Source organism: Anser brachyrhynchus (genome assembly GCF_964034855.1).
Source record: "Anser brachyrhynchus genome assembly, chromosome: 11".
NCBI classification, from domain to species: Eukaryota; Metazoa; Chordata; class Aves; order Anseriformes; family Anatidae; genus Anser; species Anser brachyrhynchus.
Window position 1 is genome coordinate 20,572,274 of NC_137706.1, and position 20,978 is coordinate 20,593,251.

Here is a 20,978-nt window from a genome sequence, read left to right on the forward strand (position 1 = left end):
ATTTCACCCTCCTCCCGCATGTCTGTCCACACAACACCTAAATATGCAAGAAGTCTGGTTTCCAGCCACCACCAGCTGAATAAAGGCACAGCCACGAGACAGAGGAGAGACAGGGAGATATGCTCACGCTGCTCTTGGAGCTGCTGAGGCTAATTTTAGGTTTATCAGCCTTGACAAAGTCCTTTTGAAGACTGACCCGGGAGAGAAAAGCTAAGCGTGCAGCTGTGCAGAGGCCACGCACAAGGATCTCTCGTCTCCCTGGTTCCCGCAGCCTTCAGCTTCGTAAGCTGGAGATTACTGCAGCAGCCAGAGAAGGGAAACTCGAGATAGACCCAAGGCTGGTGGGTCTCCCAGATTAAGGTCACTTGTTTTGTAAATTATTTCTACATTCAGCTCTTTGCAGCCAAGTGTCTGGGAGTTGTTGCATGCGTGTTCAGAGACAGGGGGGCAGGAAAGCGCATTCCCCAGGAACCAAAGACAGCCCTTGCGATGCCAGACATGTGACACATAGCAGTTCTGGTTTACAACAGTTTTCATCCTTTTATTTTATTTAACTGACCAGTACCAGAAGTCCAGGTGTGGCAGGTGACTTTGAAATCCATTTGAAATGACGGAGGAACTTAGAATTGCAGCAAGTGGTGCTCAAAAATAAGCGTCAGCCCGTGCTTCAAAGGCAAGGAGCAGGACCTTACAGTGGGACACAGCAGGAGACCCCTTGCGCATCCATAAGCAGTCTACTTATGGACGGATGCATAACATTGTATATCCCCGATGCTTTCTTTTAGTGCCAATGTGGTGCAGAGGGACATGGTTGTGGCACTAAGGGACCTAGTTTAGTGTGATGTGACTTGGCAGGTCAGATCGATGGTTGGACTTGATGATCCTGAAGGCCTTTTCCAATCTAAATGATTCTATGATTCTTTTTTAGAGCCTCGCAGAAAACAAACAAACAAACAAAAGTCTCTATAACCCAGCTGAAAAGAAAGCTAGTGCTCCAGAACCGCTCCCACTGCAGCGGGTGGGAGTTCTGCCATTTTCCATGAGCACAACCAGGGCTGTTGTTGATGGAGGTGGAACAGAGCTGCTCCAATCTCTAGCAGAAGAAAACAAACGGGCTGCTAGTGACCTCCAGCCAGTGTCACTGCTTTGCTGATCGGGAAGCCGTGGCCAAAGGCCATCCTAGGGTGATGCTGAGTGCACATTGACATTCCCACTATTGATGCACGGCTCCTATTCGTCTCGTGCCAGACAAAGCCAACCCACCATCCCCAGCATACACGACCATGGCCAGAGGCAAACCCCAGCACCATGCTGCAAAGCTCGAGCCACAGCCGTGGGGGCTGTGATGGAGGGGTTCAGTGAATGGTATTTAGCAGGTCGCTGGGAGAGCCGTACTGTCTGCCTTCCCTGAAGCTCCATGGGGCTCCCTGCTGGTGTCCCAGGAACGGGGACACGAGTGCAGACAAACACGGCAGCTTCTGCCCGGGTTTGTGGCAGCTCTGAGAACAGGAAACTCTCTAGACAATTGTTCGGAGAGGTGTGGGCAGGGAACCACTGGTGGGCAGAGACTGAAAAGCAAGAAATCTTTTCCACCCCAAAGTGACCCCTACCCTTTTTGTTGCACACAAGGTATCCACCTTATCTCTGACTTGAACTGTGCTTCTTTGGCACAGGAGGACTAATTTTGTCAAAATCAAGTACTCAAATGGTGATGAAATCAGGTGCTCACAAGGTTGGTAGTGCCACTAAGAAAGGATGCTCACTGAGCGTATTTGAACATAACGCACCCTTGTGTTATGATGTTATCTTCTATCCTATGACTGCATAATTTTCCTGGTAGGACTCCTGTCTCTTTCCATGTACAAACTTGCTTAGTGAACCATTATTCAACCTCTTGTTCTTCCTGGTTGTGCAATGTGTGGCCCCATGCCTTATTTACTGCACACTATTCAAATCCTGCTATGAAGACAGAATTATTCATTTCCTTACGAGCTCTCATAGGGCACTGATGACAAGCATTATTTTAATGGCAATAATTTATTTTTCACCGTTCCCCTGTGAGATGTGGGGGTGGTATTATTCTTGGTTTATAGATGACATGTGAGGCAGAGAGAAATTAAGTTCAAAAGCACTCACCAATTCTGGTTTGGGACACGATGTGTCTGAGGTCATAGGCCCCTGTAGCGCTGCAGCCCCTCGAAGCCCGGCTGACCTCAGATCCAGCTGGGAGTCAGGAACTGGGCGAATGAGGGATGCACATTTAGTGGCCATCTGGGAATACTGTAAAATGTCTTCCCTAAAACTGCCCAACAGTTCTGTTGAAGAGGCAGGGATTGTACAGGCACTTTTCCAGGTCAGTTTTCAGCTGCATTAACCGCTTCTTTCTCTAATTTCCTCCTTAACTCGCTGTATGCTTCCCACCTTCTGCAAGGAAAGGAGCAGGGGCCCCTCGGGCCACAGCCCCCATCAGCTTTCAGTCCTAACTCACCCCTAAGCAGGGTCTTGCCTGCATGCTGATTGAAACTGAGCAGAAACCCAGGACGTGGGTCTATAATTCGTAATAAATGGGCTGGTGGGGTCACAGACAGCTCAACAGGTCTGTGTCTTCTCGGGTTCCTTCCACAACTCCTACTCCTTTCCATTTCTAGTGTCTCTCCCCACTCTCCTTCTGCATTTATCTCCTGTCCCATCCTCAAACGTGGCTGTTCCAAGTTTCATTGCCCTAACTTTATCTTCCAGGATCGCTGCAGAGGAAAGGCCAAGGAGTTATTGTAAAAGAGGCAAAATAACCGATGTCAGTCTGCCTTCCCTTCAGAAGTGGCTGAAATGTGTCAGTTGATTGAACTTAAATTAAAGAGAAAACAAAACCTCAAGGCAAACCAGACCATGGCAAGGCCTTTGGCATGAAAACTTTCAACCCAAGTGAGGAAAGTTTGGCAAAGATTTCAGCAAGCCTTAGCACAGAGGCAGAACTGCAGCATCCGCTGTAATAGCCGTGTTTTACTCAAGAAGGGTGCAGTGAGCTCATACTGTTTTGCAACTAAAGAAAGTGAGACGAGACAGTGATATTAAAGGTATTAAATCATTAAAGATTGCAGAGGTGGCAATCTTTGGTTCAAAGAGTCTGCACGCTCTTGCGCTGCCAGGCAGAGATGGCTGGAGATAGGGCTGAGGGCTGCATCCATCAGCAGGGGCACCACCAGGCTGTACGGTGGCTGTGCTGAGATTAACAGAGAGAAGCTCGACCAAGACTTTCTAGATCTTTCCTTTCCTTTCTTCTGGGTATAGAAGCGCTTTATGAAAAATAAAAAAAAAATAAAAAAAAATAAAAGGAATCATTCACGTGTATCATTTAAAAATAAATAGGCTTTAAAGGGGAAAGCACTTCTTTTGCACATGCAGGACTGATTTGAGTCAGGGAGCCATGTGATGTGATCACTGAGCTAGGGGTTAGTAAAGGAAATGCAGAACAAGTTCTATCTTGAAAAAGGCAAATAAAGTCAGGGATGAGAGTACATCTATCTACAATTTCTATCTGGTCAATGGAGCTACGTGAAGGGGGAAGAATTCCATTCAAGCACCCTCTATCTGGCTTATCCAGGAGACCCTTTCTGAAAGCAGTCCCAGACACCAGGAGGAGACAGGGCTGAGTCTTCCTTAAAAGCCTCGTAGTGACCTACTTACTGTTTAACAGACTGCTGGCGATGCGCTTTGGCAGTGTGAGCTTACATTAACCAGAGATCAAGCAGGGCACAAAATTCAGATGTGATAAGCAGGTGAGCAGTGTCTGGATTTATCAACACGAGTCTAAATTCATTACCAGATAATCACAGATGTTCTTGATCCCGCAGGTTCCCAAAGGTGGAATAATCCATTCAAGGCTATTCTGTACTCTCCTCTAGATATTAATACGTGCTTTTTAGCCCACCTTTGCGCTGGCTGTTCTGTTGCCTCTCATACAGTTGGGCATAACGCTGGCATGAAATGAGCATCAGCACAACTCTTCCCCATGCACGTGCTTTGGGATGGGGAGCACTGATGCCCAGCAGTTGTTTTTAATTGCTGTGCTGTTAAGGAAATTTTCACGAGAGGATATCTATTGCTCATAAACTTTTCCTCTAGAAATTCTTCTGTTTAGAAAACAGAGTAACAACCATCCCTTAATGTAATATATTTAAACATCGTGACAAAAATCCTCTCCGGAGAATCTGACAACGCACTATTCCACCAACATTGTAATGGATGGCTTTCTTCTTTTAAATGCCTTGCCATTAAAGTTTAACGAGCAATACTTACTTTCGTTCTAAACTTATTTTTCTCCTTGACAGATTGGATACTTAGTTTGGATTTGTTAACATAGCTAGTCATAAAAATGTCTGCTTCAAACAAACTGATAGATATTCTTTAGGAAATTGGGCTTTGATGCCTTATTTGATTTCCACAGCAAAATAAGTTCATATTTTCTTATTTGGACAAAATGAACATGAAGTACTATGCAGAACAAGCTAATAAGCTCATGCCCCTTTTTATTTGCCTGGAGTTTAGGTTTATATCAAGCATAACAGATAGCGTAGTTCAGAACTGGTCCCCTAATTCAGGATCATACTTTTTGTCAACAAGGGGGATCATTTGTATTATTTCTGGTCTATATTCACATGTTTGTAGGATTTTCTATCTTCTAATCCTTTGATCAAAAAATATAGAGTAGCACAAGGAATAACCAGAAATGAAGTCGCAATTAAGGCTCACATCTTTACACAGAGGGTATCTGTGGCATCACACATCTTAACCGAGTGTCTGGTAATGTCCCTTGGAGCATTCCCAGTTTTCACAGTTTTACATTGAATCTCACAGTATCGATATTTCTCTTAACCTTTCAGTTTCCTACCAAAAATGATTTCTATCCTTAAAAGTGGAAAGGGAAGACTGAAAGTGTGAATTCTTATGCCTCAAGACAAGAACACATTTTTTTTAACCCACAAAACAGAACAATCTGAAAGGAAGGAGAGGTGAGCCTGACTCACGAGTTTGTTACATTCGGTTCATCCTTCCTCTGATGTACTCAGATTCTTCTAAAGGTCTCTCGGTGGTCTTGCCAAGCTCTGTGCTTCAAGAACAAACATTTGAGGACAATCTCCTTGACTTCCCTTAGTGCTGTGATACTTAATGGGTTAGTTTATTGTTAAGGGTTACAGGAAACAAGTGAATCAAACAATTGTAAGAAATATTCACAGAAAAAAAAAAAAAGAAAAAAAATGCTGAGCAAGGACATTCAGCATTGCTTTAGCATCATTTCCTTACAGCAGCTCATCTCCAAAGCTGCATTACAGCAGTTACTGATAAGCCTTTTCCTAGCTCAGACAAGGGCAGAAATCATTTGAAATTTGAAGTCACTAAGATCCACTGGAAAGAAAAAGAAAAAGACCACAAATAGACAGTAGAAACCCATACTACATCGCAGCAAACATTTCCTAATTTACTGCAATGCCAGAAGATGATTCACCCCACTGTTCCTGTTGCATAATCTTCCCCGCAGCTCAGGAGAATGAAACTAGAAAACCAAAGGTCTCGCTGGGTTTTCAGTGACATTTATGTTTAGACTGAACTTTCAGCTAGGAAAGTGTGAGTTTTGCTCTGATAACAAAGGGAGGAACTGGTAGAGTAAGGTGTTGTTTCAGAAGTGATAAACTATGGAGCGTACCAGATTGCGATCTCCCTTTGCCCAGCGTAAACCCCGAGCCAGACCACAGGCTTCATTCGCCCTTTGTCACTTTCACATGGGTCCCCTTGCAGTGACAACCTGTCCCATTCAGCCTGCCCAGTCCCCAGCCAGCACACACCACAAAGTCCCTGCAAAATGTGCCTGAATCCCCCAGGGCTTGGTTATTGGGGTGGAAGGAACCGTGGGGGCTCCCTGCTGAAGATCTTCCAGCAGCAGCAGGAGGCCGGGAAAATCCAGGTAGGACCAACAATTTCCAAAAGCGTCAGGCTGGCTGCACACATGCAGGATCTCCCTGGCTTACAGGGAGCCCTGGGTGTAAGCAACTGGGAAATTCCCCCCTTTGGCAGCCACTGGCAGCTGGGGGGGAGTGGGTAGAAGGGGGGAAGAAAATGGCAGGCAGCAAGGCTCAGTGCTTCAGAGCCTCTGCGAGGTGTCCTGTATAGGAAGCTACAGGGGCCCAATCTACCATTTTGTTCCTTAAAATAAAGTCGACAGCTACTGAATTAGTGGGTACTGCTGAAGACAGCCTTGTTAGGCCACGTTTGGGTGGGTTGGAGGCTGGGTGCCAGGCATGTTTCTGTGCTGAACGCTGTTTCACAAGACCCAGCGTGAGCAGCACACGATCCCTCCACACCTCAGCAGCTTTCTGCTCTCTGTTACACCACAGCAAACCTGGTTAGTTCCTCCTTCAGGGCAGCATTACTACAGGCAATGTAATTTCTTCCCCTCTCTGTCGAGAGCAGATAAATTTCCTTTATTCAGAGAAAAAAAAATGTTAAACATTCAGGGGGTGGCTTTGTCTTTTCACCGTCTCTGCTTCTGCGGGATTTCCACTGCTGCCTGATTTCACATCCCCTCCCTCAGGCCCATGTGCGGCATGGTTTAAATGAGCTGCCACTTCCCAATTTGTGGGGCAGATAAGACATTTGCTGAGCGCTTGCCTCGAACAAACGCCCTTTTCAGCAGGGACGGGCGCTCTTCGGCACAGCCCCAGCTCTGCAGGTGCGCGGCGCTGACTCACGGGACGGAGCCATCTCTTTCCTGCAGCAGGGAAATTCTCCTGCTGGCTCCCTGCCCCGTGCTCTGCCCTCCCTCCTGGTCCGGGCACGCCATCGGTGTCTGAGGCCGGGCCTGAACCATCCTGGGCCTGGCCTCCAGGGCCCTGAAGGAAGGGGGCGATCCCCAGGTGACAGCAGAGGCTGTCAGAGGCTGTGGGGAATCCCAAAACCGAAGAGGCCCCCGGTGTTTGAAAACAAAAGGACGGGCAGAGGGCAACCTCAGTCAAATGGAGAACACTGTGAGCCCCATGTGAATGTTAATGACATGAAGGTTCCTCGCCTTTTGCCAGTGGAGACCACAAGGCCGGCTGCCTGCGGGCTAGAGGGGGCTGCCTGACTCGCCGCCTCGGATCACTTCTTCGCGCCACCATGGGATGCGAACAGGGAGCTGGAGCGGGGCTTTTTCTCTACGAGCTAGAGTGAAGCTGAAATAGGAGCAAATACCAAAAAGGGAACAAAAACTCATCAACTCAACCACGGCTGTGGCTAGAGAAGGGAAGATGGGGTTTCACAGCCTCTCTCCTCTCTCATGAGGACCGCATGCCAGAGGAAGGAGGGGTAAGCCAAGTTGCTCCCCACCCAGGCCCTCTCCGTGGCAAGGAGATGAGCCTTGCAGCGTGATTTCCTTGTCCTGCTACAGTCACTGCCCTCAGCAGCAACGTGGCCACATGGCAATGTCACTTGGCTTAGGGACAAAGAGCCCTGCCAGCAGGAGGAGACATCAAGGGGTAGGTGCCTCCCGCATCCCTGAAGTAGTTGCGTTCAATGGAAAGTCGTCCATGAACAGTAAAGCAGAAAAAAAAGAGCAAACCGTGTGTGTTGGTGGAAATACAGGTCTTAGCTGGTAGGCTGAGCAGGGAGGTAAAAAGCTGGGCCTGTGGTGGTGAAGATGACGCTGCGAGAGCACACAGGGCTTATGGATCACTCTGAGGGCCTCACATGCAAGGCACATCAGAAGAGGAAATACAGATATGCACATATTTAAAGATACCTGTCATCCATAATCCATACAGTAAACAATTAATGTGTCATGCTCTGTACACTGACGAGTTTTAAGAACTGGAGCTTTCCCTTGCTCTGATGAGCAGGATGGTGTCTCAGTTCACTCAGAGATACGAAGTTGTTTTGAAGCAACAGGAAGGCCCAAAAGGAAACTTTATAAATTGTAAATATTCTGCATTAAAACACTTGTGGAATTCTCAGGACCGGGCTGGAGGGAAATGTTTTCAGAACTGCTGAAGGACTGATACTTCTGATGCCAAGTCTCAGTGTGAAACAAGTGTTTATGGCCAAGTTGTTAGATGGTGTCTGTAGGGTTTCTCTTGGAAAGGCTGGCACCACCTTAACTGTAGTAACTCTGGCAGGAGCTGCTACAGCTCCGATGCTATCAGCCGTGGCTGCAGAAATGGGAAACAGCCTCTTGTTTGTTCCTCATTCTGATTCGGGAAGGGCATACGTACCTCCCATGAAGAACCCCTTCTTCCTCTTGTATCCTCCAATTTGTAATTTTTAATATCCTGTTTTAACTGGAAGTTAAGATTTCAGCTTCAAAAGGCTGCCCATATACTAAGAGTATGAAACTGAAGCACAGCATTAACTGCACATTAAGTTCAAAGTCCAGCAAAACAAATATATGCTGAAGTATTCACTCAAATCCATTCTAATTCAGGAAAGAAATAAGAAGATATTTCAGTGTTTTGATGAACAAATGCAGCTTAAAGCATACACTTAATTTATTTGCAAACTTTAGGCCTATCCTGCTGCAGAAGACTTAGGAGATGTTCCCTTTACAGAAGATCTTAAAGAGATGTCTCCAAAGTCTAATGTTATTATTCTATCTTATTTCATTACAGGCTAGACTTTTCCACTTGAATTAATGCAAAACCATCCCTTCACACTGAGCTGAAAATAGCTAAAGGTAAAAATCGAATTTAACTCTTAACATGAAAAGAATGTTTGGCAGTATATGTTACCTGAGAGTGTAGGTTCTGCAGCACTTGTTTTCTATTTTATCTGTGTCAGCTGCTGCAGCAGTCAGGCCTTTGACATGCATTGTTCACTGGAAATGAAATTGCACACTGTCATAACAGTCTATTAACAGCACTGAATTTCTGCAGAACTTTACCTCTTTTCTAGAAGATAACATCTCTCTTTCCTTCCAAGGATAAAATAGCTTCCTTTCTTGCAAGGGTACATATAATGGTGCTATTGCTTGACGGGGATGTCAAGTTCTTTGATTATTAAGGAGAGGGGAAATGTCTTTGTTACACATTTCTGTTCTCCTTTTATCCTCTTCAGAGAGGCCCCCAGCTCAATATAAACAAAATAAAGCCAGGGTATCATTTAAAAACAAAACCATTTTGAAAACTCTTTGATCTCCTTGACTTCCTGTTAAATATACAATCGACTGTTTCTCTACATCCTCGACCACTAAAGATCTGATTTGCTCTGCAATTTATATTGTCTTTGGCACTACACTAAATTAACATAGCATTGGCTGTAAAATCTCTTAAAGACAAAGGCATCCAGCCCCTCCTCAGCTTCACCTTTGCCTTTCCATGGCCTCTTCATTGCGGCCCTGCCATCCACCTTTCAGTTACGTACAAGGACATAAAGGCTGGTCTGGCTGTGTTGTTGAACTCTTATTTTCCAGCTCCCCATCAGTCCAACTCAGACTGTCGTCCTCTTTCCCCCAGTCCAGTGAAAAGCCCCTATACATGTTAGTCCTGGAAAAAAACCTCAGGACCTCTTCACTCAGCATCTCTTCCACGTCCTTCTCTATCTACACAGTTTTGTTATTTTTTTCCCTGAGAAGCTTCTCCTGCCTTGCTCCACCAGGTCACCCTGTTGACTTTGGTCTTCTCCTTTGCCACAGCAACCTTGTCCTCCATTCCTTCCCGAGGCTTGTGTCATACTTGGGTGGGGGGAGTATTATTGCTCAGCCCTCCCCATGCCTCCCTGCCAGCCCCTCATGGCCGGGCCCTTCCTTCCCTTGTCCTCCCCATTCTGCTCACCTCCGACATGTCACGTAGCTCAGCTGCATCCCAGCCCTGCCCTTCTTCCTTTTCAGAGTTTAAGTTTACTAGTCTCCTCACGATGCCATTTCACTTCTCCTTCAATCAGCTTTATGCTTTTGTCCTCACTCCATTGTAATTTGAACAATTGTCTTCTTTTATTTAGCTATTTATTGAGGTGGGTAGAATGGGTGGATGGCAATGAGACAGCTCGCTGTCAGCTTTCTGTTCCTTAATTTTATCTCTAAACTGCCCAGTGCTCATCAGCTCTGGTGCCTTAATGACTCAGGCAACGTATATTAATTATTTGGGCTGAGAAGGGAGTTATATCTGATATAGATGAATAGATGGTAAGGTATTTAGGTCTTACTGTATTTGTGCAAAGCACTGCACATAATCTATTGAGTTATACAAGTAGCAACAGGAAGTCTAATCCTCTATACTGGCAAACTGTTGACTTGGTGTCTTCCAGATTTAATTACATTGAAGAAAAACAAAACATTGCAGCTTTAAGGACTAACTGCTCCATTAAGTGTAACATTTTAAGCAAGAGAAATGTTCGCACACAATGGAAAGACACATAATGTTGTTCCGTGCACAAATCAGATAAATTGTTCTCTAGCTTTAGTGACAGCAGAGACAAAAGGCTCTGTCTCCCACATCGCAGCAGCAACATCTGGGTGGCTGCCTTTGAATTTCTCCCCTTACTTGAGGCCTCTCTGTGTTCACACAGCAGAAGAAAGAGCATTGTTTCACATACCTCAGGTAGCACCATCGGCACAGGCCTGGAGCAGGCTGTGGGAGCGTGATGGATGCAAGTTTTGACATGACAGTGCAAAAGTGGGAATTGAGTTTGCATGCATCACGGGGAGATTTGCTGTCAGAATAATAGATCTCGTGGGGCTTTGAGTGGCTGATCAGAGAATTATTTTGCAACTCGCTTGGTTTCCATTCTTGTCTCAGAGGTATTCAGAAAATGAAGCCAATACTCCATAAAATAAAGGGCCCAGAATATCAAAACAAATTGCTACGGAGCACAGTCACTCAACTTACCAAGTACCAACCAAATGCAAAGCAAAGGCCAAATTCTCAGCTCACCTAAATCCATTCAAATCCCACTTTGCACTGCAGCATCTTTGTGTTCATCCTGTCTTCCAGAGGTCTCGTAACCCCAGCAGCAATGGCCCTTTTTAGGATTCCTCTCCCATGAAAGCACAAACAAACGATGAAGAAATGACACTGATATTGGGCCTTCTTCCCTGCTCACAGCACCCATACAGCCACCTCCTCCTCGCTCCCCAGCTCCCATTTTATAGTCAGTGGGAATTGTTGACACTTGGGCTGCATAAAACCTTGTGTTCCACACAGTGTCAGGCTCCAAGAGATCCTCAGGTTCATAACTCTCAGAATTGTCAGAAGAAATCAAAAATGAGCTGGCTAATTTCAAACGTCCCTCAACCTCACCAAGTTTGGTAAAGTTTTAAAAACAAATAAAAACAAAGAAAAAAAAGCTAAACAAAAAGAGAAATCTGGGTTGAAAGTATACCTCTTTGTACTCTTTTATTTCAAATTTATTCTCTAGCATGACGTCCTTTCTTTCAGGAATAGTGCATCTCTTTGGAAATGGCTGGTTCTGCGAACCTCTGTCCTGCTGATTTGTCATTATCCCATCTGGTCAGAAAGAGTGATGGTACAGGAGGCGAGTGAACTGTTTCCCATTTACTGAATCAGCTTCACTAGCAGGAAGGTCAGCCAAGAAGACAGCCCCTATAGACCAGAGCACAGATATGGGCCCGTTTTCTAAACATATGCTTAATGTAACAGTGCATTTAATGTTCTTTAAATATATAGAACAGAGAAATTTCCACACAAAGTGATTGCTTTCTTTTTGTCACGATACTCGTGCTTTCTATAGTTTGTCTACTTGACAACAGTTTAAGCATTCTGGGTTTAGGCCACAACAAATACAAATTATGCAGTATTACAAATGGTACTGAGGTATATATGCACTTTTCTATGTGAAAATGAGAAATCTATATGAGAAATCAAGGAATCAATGGGCTTTTTACAACTGAGCTATGCACTCTGTCTTTTTTAACCCAGGGGTCTTCAAACTCTCTACAAACCCTGATTTCTTGCCTGTATTGGGTTTTGGATCAGCTCCCCCCAAAATTAAAGAAGCCAATTCTCTTTTATCCAGCTCCTTCTTTGCACTGTAGGCGTAAATTTCATTTGACTTTCTCTAAGCAGGGAGCTGCAAACAACTCTGGTGCCTTTGGGGTAGGCGGGGAAAAGAAGTATGGTTGATTCTAAATAAAAGTTACTTGTCAGATCAACCTTGATAGCAGAAATAATGAGGCTGATCACATGAGAATATATATTCAGGGTTTAGTTTAATCATCGTTCCGTATCAGCTGCACTGATCCAGCTCCGCGTGACTAAGTGAAATAAATGTTAGGTAACTGAAATTATCCCCAGCTTCCTTACTTTTTATTCTTCCCTCTAATACCCATAGCACTTGTTTAATTGACTTTAAAAATAGATATATTTGTAAGGGACACGAGTATATCTTTAAGAGGCATAAGTGTTGACAGGTAAGGAGAGGACAGAAGTTTCATGATGAGGTGTTTGAGTTAAGCTATGGAAGAGATTTCTAAAGGCAAAAAATAGTAGCAAGTTCATCAAAATCATGTGCCTTTAAAAATCTCTGTCAAGGCTGTGTTAACTTTCATTAACTTCCATTATCTTCACAGGAACTCTCTGAGTGCTGAAGCATGTGATTTTCAATTCTACTCCCAACTCCACTGGGGGAAAAAGACGGTCAATATTGAAAAAATTGCTCTCAGATACATTATAAAAAGCCTTATACACGGTGATGTGGCATCTTCACTTAAAAAAATACATCCCAAAACCTCGTATCAAAACCAACAAGCAGCCTTATATAGGCAGCTTTGAGCTTTGATTTGAAATCTTGATACAGATCCAACTTCTGCTGGTAAGCTCATCCAAAAAGAAAGAACAGATAGTGTAGGGTCCCAAAGTGTATGATAAAGTAACATTTGAGGTTTCCTTAATTTGTTTAGTATCTCAGGTAAATTTCTAATTAATTGCATTTGTTCTATGGCTCTGGCTTCCTCTGCAGTGTTCCCACCTCTCCTGGGTTTACTGCAAGCCTCACACAGGTGATGCTTCTTATTGCCCTTAGCTTCTGGAAACATATAATTGCATCAGAACATCAGCCCTCATTTCATTTTGTCTCTTGTGGGGGATGAGAAAAGGTAAGAAACATGAACCCTTTGAGATGGATGAAAATGGAAAGCAGGAAAAAGGAGACAGCATTATTATTTGAATTTAATTGCTGCAATTTTAGGCCTGTTTCATGATATGGTGGGGTCTTGACTTGGGAGTTTTTAATGCTTGAGTTGGTAATTCTGCCTTTAGCATCCATATGAAGAATTACGCTGTATGCTTAAACTGATTTGGTTTAGCTTTAATTTAGGGCAGTCTGCCCAGATTGCTTTCCCTGTTCCTGACAGTCTTGGCAATGCTTTAGCAGAGCCCTGAGAGCATTTCAGCCTCGCCAGCAAAGGGCCCTCACACAAAGCACTTTATTTCTCCCAGAACAAATAAACAAGGAGTAAACATCCCTCCTCACACACACACACACAGAGCAGGAGTGTGATTCTCTTCTCCTTCTGTGTGATTCATATACCCAAAGCAGGGCTTGAGCTTTATGAAAATGTTATGAAAAGGCAAAGCTGCATTTTTTGCAATAGTGAGCAACCAGAAGACCAAAGAAAACTAAACCCAAAGTTTTTTTTATATGCACAGCTTGCAGGCTTGTTCCAGCTCGGCCGTGTCTGAGGACCACCACACCAATGTGACTGTGCTCTCTAAAACCTAGTGAGATCCCCAGCAGAAGAGACGAGCAGGCAGATATAGTGGTCTGATTTTTATTTATTTGATCCTGAAGAATGCACTTTCTCTGGTTACACATTAAGCTGTCAGGAGGTGAAATCAGCACTTGGGGGTTCTACACGGAGCTTGAGATGTTGTTCCACAAAGCATGGCTATACAAAGCTTCTCCCATAAATCTGCAAGTTGTTTTTCTTATCTAAGTAAGCTATGTATAAATATTAACATATTATTCATAGACAAATAATTCTACGCCATTCCTTGCTGCTGCTGCCTGAAAAAGGATTCTTGATTCAGTTGGGAATTATGGTCTCCTGTGGGGCCCCAACTGTATTTCAGGTCAAAAGAATTTAAAAAAAAATAAAAAGGCAATGGCACTTCTTAATTAAGTAAACCTCAAAAATGAAAAAGTAAGCAGCCTTTAACTGCTGGTTTTAATGTAGAGGAGCCACCACATAAAAACCACTGGCTAAACTCTATGGTAATTGAAATAAGTGAACTCCCACTTGACTTTGGTGAGGCAGGGCTGAGATCCAAGGCGTTTGTCCTCTGGTGTGTGTGCATTCATGTGTATGTCACCAGCAGCCTCAAGCCCTGCCCAGGTTCAGCACAAACGCTGCAGCAGGCAGGTGGTGTCTGAGCTGTGCAGTTTGAAGCTGGTTGGGGATCTTCCTGTAGCGCGGGGGCTTGGTTCCAGCACGCTGGTTTGGGTGGCTTGTGCTACCCAAGTCTCCAGCACAGTAGTGGTGTTTACTTCCTGGAAAAAAAAAATAAAAAAAAATTATTTTTAATTAAAATATTCCTTGAGAATCCCTCTTGTGTGCAACAAGTAGAAGTGTATTCCTCCAGAAAGTGTATTCTGCCCTTAGAGGGTTTGACATGCCGGCAGTTGTGGACAAGAGGCTATTGCAAGTGGAACATGTGAAAACAGGGGCCTATTCATAAAAATAATATAAATATATTGACTTGTTAAAAGCCTTTGCTCAGGATCTTTTTTTAAAGTTCAGCTGGATACAAAATGCCCACTTCAAAAGCCAAAATGAAGACTTTAACAGATGTGCCCTGGCAAAGAAAAGGGTGTAGACACAGCAAGGAATTCAGAAGGGACAGACAGTCGTATATGGGCATAGGAAAAGAATCTCAAACGAAATGCTTGTGGCTGGGAGCTCGAGTTTTCGTGTTACCTGTAGCGAGCCTCTGGGCTTGGGACTTTGGGGCCTGGCCCATGCCTTTCTTTTTTGTGTGCAGCTATTTTACTGGTGCTTTTTGCATCATTTTACACAGACGCCCATCGCTCCTGCAACCAGAGTAGGGAAACGTTTTACAGGGATCAGTTTCCCTAAAACTGAGGACTTGGATCTTATTTGAAGCGACTTTTTTTTTTTAAGTAAGAAACTTCAGGTTGCAAGACATGGAGCAGGCCGCTGTTTGCGTGCGTGCAGCCTGTCGGAGGGCCAGCCTGGCAGCAGCTATTTGTATGCAAAGTCTCGGCAGCGCTGAGCGTTTGCAGGTGCTGGCTCCTCGCAGAGCTGGGTGTTGAAAATCCCCCACTCCGTGCTGTCAGGATATCTGCGCGGCCGAGTGGATGTCTATTCTAGTAGACAGTTTTATCGCCGGGTTAATTGGAAGCATATTAATTTGAGGCTGTTAACACGTTTCTAAAGATTAGATCAGGCTTTATCCAAGTGATTGTGGTTTGACTGAGGGCTCAGCCTCAGGAGGCCTCTGTGTCCCTGCCTGCACCTCTCCTCTGTACTACATTGACTGCCATCTCCTGTCCCTTACCAAGCACACGCAAACCAGGCTAAGAATTGTAGAATATCCCAACTTTGAAGGGACCTCCAAGGATCATTGAGTCTGGCTCCTGAGAGTTACCATCCCAGGTGTTTTAAGATTTCAAAGTCAAGCTTTCAATGACCAAGGGAGAACAGGATTAAAATTGCCCATGGAGCCTCTGTACTCCCTGTGTATGTTCCTTAGCACACTGTTTTTACTCTCATGGGCATGTATCTTTTTTTCCAAAGGTCTCCCATCTCATGTACAGTATGTTCCTTGTATCCTCAGTGTATACTGAGCTAGTATTTTGTCCTGTCCTCCCTGTTCAGTGTCTGGGCCTTTTATCTTATTTATGGTTCGCTTTCCAGTCTTCTGATGAAACAATTGTCCATGTCTCTGCTGGCTTGCATATGGTAGTAATCTGTTGCCTCTGAGTGCTTCACAGACATCAGGGGGTATTCAGCCAGCAACGTTATTAGACTGTGGTGACAAATGGGGCTAGACCTCCAGAGACAGAAAGCTGAAATATAAAGGTTTTTAACAGCCTGTAGGTTCCTACAGATTGATTTCAGTGGGACTTGGGTCTCTAAACACCGTGGAGGATTTGGACCCTGGCCATTTTTGAAACTGTGCTAGACGTGTGGTTTTTTAAGGAGGTTTGTAGGGACCCCAAGCACCAGGACGTCCCGCTTTACTGGAGCAGAGCTCTCAGCAGCTTCCCGTGCAGCTGTGTGCCCGGCTGCAGACCTACCCCAGGGGAGCAACCAGGCCTCCACAGGGGGAGGCACTCTCAATAAACACAAGCAGTTTTGCTTCAACTTGTCCTGTATCACCTGGGAATGCTGTGACAGAGAGGGGTAAACTCGAGTTTCCCAGGAGAACGTTCACCTGCCCTTTCTCTTCTCTGTAATCTCCTGTCACTGTCACCAAGCATCACAAAATGGCTGAGGTTGAAAGGGACCTCTGGAGGTCATCTGGTCCAAAACACTTTTCAAGCAGAGATACCTAGAGAGGGTGCCGAGAACTGTGTTCAGGTGGCAAAGGTCTCTTCCAGTCTGTAAAACAAATAAAGTGGGGATCATATAGGCAGTATAACTGGATGCCTTCGGTTCATCTTCAGAGTAGCTCTGCTCGGTGTCCTGGATGGGGTGGGGACCTAGTAGAGGCCAGTCATCACGTAAGGCAGAAGCAGAGAGGACTTAGGGCCTAGGACTGGCCTGTCTGTGGCTCAATGGGGAGATCAACTCCAGGTCAGAAGTGTCTACACAAATAATTGCCAAAAATTAGGAGAGTATATTAAAAGAAAGATTGCCCTGGACATGCTGCTACCTTGTCCTTTTTCCTTAGGCCAGAGGTACCATCACGGTCACAGACAGGATTCCGGCTTAACTAGACCTTTGGTCAGAGGTGGTTGTGTGATTTTTACACTACAGAGCCTCTTGGAACATGCAGCGAATTAACTTGTATGCATTAACTACTATGAATTTTCAACAAAGCAACTTTTTATTAGATTTGTGTATGTGTGTATGTTTTCTCATATGTAGAAGAGAATAATTGCTGCACCCTGAAAGGATTTGTCTGAGCTGGGTCTCACAGAGTTGAAGTTAACTCTGAAGACATTAACTTTGAATGACCTTGCTTTTTTTGTGACTCACCCCAAAAGTTATTTTCCTGTAGGTTTGTTCTGAGTGATTAAGATAGGTTTGCTTGCATATAAATGCTGCTCTACATATATATATATATGTATTACCTTAACCAAGGAAAGCTCCCACACTTTCCCTTGTTTATGCATATTATGTGTGACATAGATTGAAAGTTAAATGTCATAGCACTTATTTACAATGTATGAATATAACCTAATTTAAAACTCTCTCCTCGTTTTCTCAGCTGCCTGTCTCACCCTTCAGTGCCGCTGCTACTTGCGTAACATGGAACAAATGGAGCTGAGGAGGTCACGGCCCTCCGAGCAGCTCCAGGAAATCCTTATCTGCTGTGAACTTCACAGGTTTGGCCACCTGTTTCTCAGCTGTCCTGGTCAGTGCCGTTGTAAAATTTCCTTCCACAAATAGGTAATGCCCACGTAGGAAATCATACTTAATATTTGAGTGAGTGAGAGAGAGATGGGGGCAGTACATTAAAAGCTGGTTCTCGACCACTCCCTGATTTTCAAACTAGCCACAATTACATGTTAAGACAGCCTGGGAGCTGTTTCAGCAGGCACCAGGCTCCCCAAAGAGCCGTCTGTTGGCTGCATGTAGCCAGAGAACAGCATGCTCTGGCCACGCTTCCTCCAGCCTGCCTGTTCCAGCAGGCCCCTGCGCAAGGGTGTCGGGGAGGGCGCCGATGGAGCTGGCTTCACGTCTGCCCAAATATCCCTCGTTCCCTTCTCATTGCTTGAAGGATATAAAGGGAATGTAGAGCAAAGCACAGAAGTGATTCTCCAGTCTCAGAAGCTGTTGAAATATTTCTAATGAAGGTACAGATGCATGTGTGTGAGCTTCAGAGGACACTTTGTTTTTCCTGCTAATTTTATGTTGTTCCTGAATCAAAGCCCAATTTTCCTTTGTGAAAGTAAATGCAAAATCCTGTTCTTAGTTATTGATTGATCCTATGAACGAACACGGTATGTGAGGATTATTTTTAGTAAGTGTTAAGGTGCTAGTACATTAGTAAATGACTAAGAAATGTAAGATAGCCATTAAGGGTATGTTCCTTTTTGTCAAGTGGATGAAATATGGAGGGCTGGGTTTTCTCACATTATTGCAGACAATATGGTATCCTTACTTTTCAGTAAGAGCAAACTGCAACAAGTCCCTGAACCTGTGCTACATCACAAACACAATCTTTAAAAAGGAAAGTAAAACATATATCAAAAATGAATGGATAGAATTATCCTGCTCAGAGGTGGCTTCCAAGATGTCAGATGTTGTAAACCAGAGAACAGATCCAGACCATGCAAAACTGGGACAGTCCTGCTTTTTCCTGTCTGATAACTTCTCCAATATGATAGTGTCCAAAACTCTCTGAAATAAAGGATGACTGTCTAGGGGTTCAGAAAGTCTTATTTTCATAGAACTGTTCATTCTGACAGATAACCCCAGCAGGCATACAAGTCATTCCTTAAAATGTAACATCCCTAATCTCAAAAATTACTCCTACACCTTGAAACCAAACATCTATTTGTTTTTACTAGTCTTCACAGTGCTGCTGTGGCCTGGAGTTTAGATCAGTGATTTAGCTGCCTACGCCTCATTTGTGATGCTGTAAGCAAAGTGAGACCCAATTTGGTTTAGTGTTTAGTTAATTCTATTCACCCTTTTGCCACTAAATCATTGTACAAGTGTGAGCAAACCACTCGGCTCTTCCTCTCCTTCCCCTTATTCAAATTTACCCTGTTGATCACTTGTGATATGACTGTAATGGACTGAAGATTAGCCCATGAATATGTACAGAAAATTCTGGAAGCCCTGCTGAACTGAGGCCACGGCATGAATTCTGAGTGTAGAGATGAGATCTGAGTATTCCTACAAACCTTCTGGCTGAAAAAAGTATGGAACGGTTGCCATGATTTTCTAGACAGAGTGGCTAGAAAGTAATGGATATGGACCCCAGCAGAAATGTGCACTGAGGTTATCGTGGCATAGTATTGACTAGTCTGAGGCAAGGCCTTCAGGCTTAGTTGTCTTCTGGGCTTCTTTCAGTTGCAAAATGTGCTGGTCTAAGAATTAGGAAACCAGAAAATGATGACTTTACTTATTATGATTCTAGATGTGGTGAATTTTATACCTCTTTAAAAAATAAAAAGTAAAACAGATATTAAATACTTGGTTCACACGTTCAGGTTATTCCCTACAGTTGTGAGAACTTTTTTCTTTTTTAAATGAAAGCTCAGATTAGTTAATCTCCAGCTACCAGGAACTAGGCCTCTTCTGAAAAACATAAATGCACGGCAAGTCAATGAAACTAGCAACAGTCAGTAATCTGTGCATCCTGCTTTTAAAGCAACTACTGTTTAAAAAAAAAAATCTGCATTGTTTTAGAAGTACTGAGGAACTACTTCCTCAAATGATGTTGGGATTGTCTACAGGGGCTCCACATCTCTGTACTTCAGTCATCTCAAAGCAGCCAAAAACTGGGTCAGGGCGATGATCCAAAATTTTAGTGGTGAGCCTCCAAAATTCAAGACACTCAGGGAATGTGTGTTGGGGAATAATATGAGAATTCTGGAAGAAAAAAAAAATAGAGGGAGTATTTAATTTGTACCCAATACTGATATTTCAGAATTTGGTAGTCAGTTTGGAACAAAACACGCTGTTTGTTTTAAATCCCTGTGAAAGCCGAGCCAGTTGCCTTTGAGCTTCAGACGCCGTCTGAACCCATAGGTTTCTAACTTGCCACAAGGCAATCCATACGGTTGGCTGCTTCAAATCCGCAGGCACGGGAAGTTTTTGGATGCCGGCTTTCGAGGAGTCTCCCCACTGGGTTGCACTGGAACCTGGAATATGAGAATGTGGGTTGGCAAGAACCTGTGCGTCTGGGAGCTGCCGAGCAGCCCCGGAGGCTTCCCAAATTCGGCTCCCCGTCATCCCGTCTGGTAGGATGGAGGAAGCTGGGAAGCCTCTCTCAGCTCAAAACCTCAGAATCTGGGAGCCAGCCCCCCTGAAACTTTCACCCCTTTGTTCCTGGGCAGCTGTTGTGGGGAGCTGTGAGGCAGCTGGAGCACAGAAAGATGAACCAGCCTCGACGGAGGCACCTGGTGACTCTGCAGGTGGCCCCAGCCTCCTTGCTTGCTTGCCAGGCTGCTGTGCGCTGCTCAGCACCATTTTGGGGTGATTTATCACAGCACCGGACCACTGAAGAGCTATGGTTTGTATTCACACGGGCTCCCTTTCAGCATGAGGGCGTGATGCCAGAGACTGGGGAGTGTGACAGCCCAGTCTGCCCAGTTATGGAAAGTGAGGAACTGGAAATTTACCTGGATGTCATCCGGAGTTAGTCAAAACCGAAGCATCTCTACAAAACACCTAGATCTGAACAAACTGCCATTCTCTGACAAAAATGTTCCGTCTGAGAATTTCTGACCAGGTCTGGTGGTAAACATCTCCAGGATGTCATTTGTGCCTGATACAGGGCAAAAATTATTCGGGTACCTGGAGTCCAGGGTGGGAGGATGAGGGAATGGAACAGTAAATTAAAGGGGTTGAAACAGAAACTGCTGATTGTCCAAGCCTGACTGACCGAGTTGTGCTCAGCTATCTGTGTGGAAACACTTTTTTTCTTCACAGAGAAAACAGCCACCTCAGGGGCCACATCCACCGTGCCCTGCCTGAGGGGCCCCTCGCTGAGAGGGACTCAGTTGTTTGTGTTTATTTTCACTGCCTTCCCCTCGGTGGGATTTCTCCAAGGGGTTATGGCCGTGCTGACCCTCCCTGTCAGCCCATAATCCTGAAGACGATCTCACACCGTGGGGCTGCCTCGCGGGGGGGTCTCCAC